Below are 6,000 nucleotides of genomic sequence, written 5' to 3'. Positions count from 1 at the left end.
TTGTTGAAGGCCACCTCTGCCAGGGAATCTAGGGATTTTTGTAAGAGTGTGAGAGAGTCTCCAGTTCTCTTTAGTGTGCTGTCCAGGGAGGAGGTTAGATACCTCAGGGTTGCCTCATTGTAGGTAAATTTTCCCCAAAGGGCAGCTTCACCTCGGGTCCCCATATTTCCTGCTAGCACCAAACCAAAGGCCCTTTTTTGTCTCACATGGGTCACACTGAGGATGGTTATTTGGGCTGGAGGCATAGTTCCCAAGGTGCAGTCCGCATAATGAAGTGTGGCGTCTAGATGTGAGAGATCAGTGGCTTTGGTTATTGTGAGGTCCCACAAAGGCATAATAATCCAGGCGGTGCTGGTAAAGCAGCGTCATTGGTTTGCTTATACAGCTGGAGAAAAGTTCTGGGAGGCGGGAGACAGTTGTGGAGAGGTCCCATCTGCATTTTTGGATTTGGTCCCTGGTTTGGAGTGTCCAGGGTGAGGTCTGTATTCAGGGATAGTCATGGTAAGGGAGTGTCTGATATAATAGCTAGCACAAGCAGTTCTGTTGGCATTAGTTAGTGAGCTGTCATACATACATGTGTTTTGTTAGGGGTGCAGATGAAATGTAAAGAGGCTGGCGCACTATATCGCTCCAATTTATAGGCTTAAAGTTATGCAGCGACAGGCTTAGGCTTGTGTTAGAGGCTTAGGGGCTGAAGAGGGGTCTGTGTGTCCCCTGTGAGTATTGCTGTGACAAGGGGTGCATCCTAAGGTTTGATTGCAGATTAGGGAGGTTTTGGTGATATTTATAGCCCTTGAATAGGGAGGTGCGATGCGGTAACAGAGCGGAGGTGGCCTTTCCCATGTAACGATTAAGGAAAAATCTTGCCTAGGGTAATTAAAAGAAGATTGGTTAAAAGCTGAGAATACAGTATGGCTGTTGACTGTGTAGGCCTTGAGGCTGGAACTAATGTCTCCTGGGGTGGTGGGTTGGGGATGGCAAACCCAACAGAGATTGAGATTTTACCCTTTAGCAATAACCCAGGAGTTATTGACTATTCTGTTATCTTTCCATGTTAAGTCTTGGGACCAAAGAGATTAGATAGGTGAGAGGAGAACAAGTAAGAGTGGGGGTAGGGTCCCTAGCATCTTTCAGAAGGAGAAAAAAGGCTGCAGGCTGTCTTTGGGTTTTGGACAGGTCTTATCAAACCCAGCCTGGACAGAGGAGTTCCCTCTCGGGTATAGGTGCAGAGCTAAAGCAATACTCATAAAAGATTCCGAGAGCGAGGAGGAGAGCAAGGAGGACAAGTATGCAAATCCTCCAGAGTATTTTGGTTATTTTGTGGGTAGACTGGGGTATCAGAAGGCAAAAAAGAAAATAGTGGCTCTGGGCAATCAGCCTTGGATCTGTGACGTTTCTTTGTCCTTCCTGAGTAAGAGCTTCAGGTCCTGAAGAGGCTCTCGCATCCACCTGGACTCTTTTGGCCGTCCAAGGTCCTCCATGTCCTGTGAAGACTCAGGGAGAGGGGTAGGTTTAATTCTAGGAAGGTGCACCCGACTAGTGACCCCTGTAGTTTTACTACAGTAGGAGTGCTGAGAAGGACATAGTAAGGCCCTTTCCACTCGGGCATAATTGATGAGAGGGGGACCCTTCTCTCCATGTTTTTAGGAAGACAGAATCTCCTGGCTGAACCTGCAAGGAGACTGTTTCCTGGCTGGGGGCTGGCAATACCTGATTTCCATATTCTGAAATCGTCATTTGGACTTGCTGCAGATTAATTAGGTACCTAATGAATTCACTGGTTTTGGTGTCTACCAAAATATCAGAGGATAAAGGGGGCCTATCATAAGTCATTTCAAAGGGGCTGAGCATAAGCCCTGTTTTAGGTGTGACCCTGGTTCTCAGGAGGGCTATGGGTAAAAGCTTTGTCCAAGGTTCTCATGTCTCTTGACAAAGCTTAGCCAGGATTCTTTTTTCTTTTTCTTTTTTTTCTTTTTCTTTTTTATTGAAATGTAGTTGATTTACAATGTTGTGTTAGTTTCAGGTGTACAGCAAAGTGATTCAGTTGTACATACATATATATGTATTTTTTTCAGATTCTTTTCCCTTATAGGTTATTACAAAATATTGAGTAGAGTTCCCTGTACTATATAGTAGATATTTGTTGTTGTCTATTTTATATATAGTAGTGTTTTTTTGTTAGTCCCAAACTACTATTTATCCCTCCTCCCCCGCCGCCCCCGCTTTCCCCTTTGCTAACCATAAGTGTGTTTTCTATGTCTGTAGGTCTATTTCTGTTTTGTATAAAAGTTCACTTGTATAATTTTTTTAAGATTCCACATATAAGCGATATATCATATTTGTCTTTTTCTCTCTGGCTTACTTCAGTTATTATGGCAATCTAGGTCCATCCATGTTGCTGCAAATGGTATTATTTCATTCTTTTGATGGCTGAATAATATTCCATTGTATATTTGTACCACATCTTCCTTATCCATTCATCTGTTGATAGACATTTAGGTTACTTCCATGTCTTGGCTATTGTCAGTCATGGTTCAGTGAACATTGGGGTGCAATGTATCTTTTGGAATTAGGGTTTTCTCCAGATATATGCCCAGGAGTGGGATTGCAGGATCATCTGGTAGCTATATTTTGGTTTTTTACGGAACGTCCATACTGTTCTCCATAGTGGCTGTACCAACTTGCATTCCCACTAAGAGTATAGGAGGTTTCCTTTTTCTCTACATCCTCTCCAGAATTTATTATTTGTAGCCTTTTTAATGATGGCTGTTCTGACCGGTGTGAGGTGATACCTCATTGTAGTTTTGATTTTAATTTCTCTAATAATTAGTGATGTTGAGCATCTTTCATGTGTCTTTTGGCCATTTGTATATCTTCTTTGGAGAAATGTCTATTTGGGTCTTTAAATTGTTTGCTTTATTTTGATATTGAGCTGAATGAGCTGTTTGTGTATTTTGGAAATTAAGCCCTTGTAGGTCACATCATTTTCAAATATTTTCTTCCATTGTGTAGGTTGTCTTTTAGTTTTGTTTATGGTTTCTTTCACTGTGCAAAAGCTTTTAAGTTTAATTAGGTCCCATTTGTTTATTTTTGGAAAGAAATTGAAGATGACAGAAAAAGTTGGAAAGATATACTGTGTTCTTGGATTGGAAGAATCAATATTGTCAAAATGACTAAACTACCCAAGGCAATCTACAGGTTCAGTGCAATTCCTATCAAATTACCAATGGCTTTTTTCACAGAACTAGAACAAAAAATTTTTAAATTTGTATGGAAACACAAAAGACCCTGTATAGCCAAAGCAATCTTGAGAAAGAGAAACGGACCTGGAGGAATCAGGCTCCCTGATTTCAGACTATACTACAGAACTACAGTAATCAAAACAGTATGGTACTGGCACAAAAAACAGACATATAGATCAATGGAACAGGATAGAAAGCCCAGAGATAAACCCACACACCTATGGTCAATTAATCTATGACAAAGGAGACAAGAATATACAGTGGAGAAAAGAAGTATCTTCCATAAATGGTGCTGGGAAAACTGGACAGCTACATGAAAAGAATGAAATTAGAACATTCTCTAATACCACACACAAAAATAAACTCAAAATGGATTAAAGACCTAAATTTAAGACCAGATATTATAAAACTCCTAGAGGAAAACATAGGCAGGATTCTTTTTTAAAGTTGATTGCCCTTTCTATTTTCCCTGATGATTGAGGCCTCCAGCCAGCATGGAGGTGGTAGCAAATGCCTAGGGCAGTAGAGATTTGTTGTGTAATCTTAGCCACAAAAGAGGGGCCATTATCACTTTGTAAAGACCGTTGAAGTCTGAACCAAGGAATTATTTTCTTTCATAATGCCTTCGTTACTTTCCTAAGCTCTCTTGGTCCTTGTTGGAAAGGCATCCTTCCGCCCAGTGAAAGTGTCAATAAAAATTTGGAGGTATTTATCTCCCTGGGAGGATGGCATCTGGGTATAGTCTTCTCCCAGATAAGTTCCTCTTCTTTGGATGGGCTGGAGGAGGGGTGGGGGCCTCTTTTCTCTCCGGGCTGTTACGGTAGCATATGTTACAGGCCTTTGTGATTTCTAAGATAGTCTGAGAAAGGCCAATGCCAGAAAAAGCTTTTTCCGCCAGGCTAGTCAAAGCATCCCTCCCCAGATGAGAGGAATCATGGAGTGCCTTTAAAATTTTCCATTGTAATGCTCTGGGCAGCATTATCGTATGTTCCTTAATCCACCATCCATTGGGGCCCTTTTGATATCCCCTAGTTCTAGCCTACTTTATTTCCTTATTTATATACTGGGGTGGCAAAAGCAGGCTGGGGGTTGGTACATGGAGGGAGTAAGGTAACCTGAGTTGAAGAGGTTTTAAGAGCTGCACTCTTTGCTGTCTTGTCAGCCAGGTTATTTGCTTTTACTAGTGTGAATTTCCCCTCTGGTGTCTCTTAGAGTGGATAAGTGCCATTTCCTTAGGGTCTTGCACTGCCTCTAGGAGTTCCAAGATCTCCTGGCAGTGCTGGATTGGGGATCCCCATGCAGTCAGGAGTCCCCTGTGTTTCAAGAAGGCAGCATGTGCATGTAACACCAAAAATGCATACTTAGAATCCCTATAGATATTGATCCTCTTGTCTTTTCCTAGCCTTAGAGCTCGAGCTAGGGCTATAAGCTTGGCTTCTGGTGCCAAGGTTTGGGGTGGCAGGGCATCAGCCTCTATGAGCTCATGTAAATCTACTATGGCATACCCTGCTATCTGGATGCCATCATGTATGTAGCTACTTCCATCAGTAAACCAGTCAGCATCAGGGTCCTCGAGAGGCTGGTCCCTAAGGTCAGGTCTGCTGGAATACACCTGTTTGATGGTCTCAGTACAAGAATGAGACAACTCCCCTGGGCTTTCTCTTGGCATACAGGTAGCTGGATTTAAGGCCTGACATACCTTAAGGGTCACTTCAGGAGAGTCAAGAAGGATGGCCTGATATTTTGTGAGGCGGCCTCCAGTCAGCCACTGTTGTCCTTTAATTTCTAATACTCCCTGTACCTGCTGTGGGGTTAATACTTCCAGGGGTTGATCCATGGTGAGTTTTGTGGCCTCTTCAACTAGCAGGGCTGTGGCTGCTATGGCTCTCAGGCAGCCTGGCCACCCTGAGGCCACTGGGTCCAATTGCTTGGAGAGATGTACCACTAGCCGTGGAACTGGCCCTACTTTTTGGGTGAGAACTCCCAGGGCTATTCCTTTTCTCTGAGGTAAATAGAGTAAAGGGCTTGTTAAGATCTGGGATCCCTATAGGGCTCAGGCACTAGTCAGGGCTGTCTTTATCTAATCAAATGCTCTTTGTAAATTCCCTGTCCAGTATAGAGGTTCTGTGTCCAGTCCTTTCAAGGCCTCATACAGTGGTTTTGCCATGAGACCAACCCTGGGGATCCAAATCCTGTAAAACCCAGCCCTTCCTAAGAAGGTTCTGAGCCGTTTCTTTGTATGTGGTCATTGTAAATGGAGGATTGCTTCCTTATGCTGGGTCATAAGGGTGCGCTTCTCTTGCCTTAGAACATGTCCCAGGTAGGTGACCCTCTGGGAGGAAATTTGGGCTTTCTCGGGGGGATACTTTATATCCCCTGGAGCCCAGGAAACTGAGGATCTGTACAGTGTTTTGGTCTGAAGCTTCCTTTGAAGGCCTGCAGATAAGGAGTCATCTGCATATTGTAATAATGCCCTCATATCTAACTTTAGTTTCCTTAGTTCCAAGGCCTTGCCAAACAGGTGTGGGCTGTCCTGGAATCCCTGAGGAAGGACAGTCCAGGTATATTACTGGGTCTCATGAGTGTCTGGGTCAGTCCATTCAAAAGCAAAAATGTATTGTGAATCATGGCGAACAGGTATACAGAAGAAGGCATTTTAAGATCAGGGACTGTAAACCAGGTGTATCCTTTGGGACCGAGTAAGGATTGTGTATGGGTTGGGAACAACTGGATGAAGAGGAATTACAGCTTCACGTAA

This window comes from Balaenoptera acutorostrata, chromosome 16 (assembly GCF_949987535.1).
Source record: "Balaenoptera acutorostrata chromosome 16, mBalAcu1.1, whole genome shotgun sequence".
NCBI classification, from domain to species: Eukaryota; Metazoa; Chordata; class Mammalia; order Artiodactyla; family Balaenopteridae; genus Balaenoptera; species Balaenoptera acutorostrata.
This window is presented reverse-complemented; position numbering follows the sequence as displayed.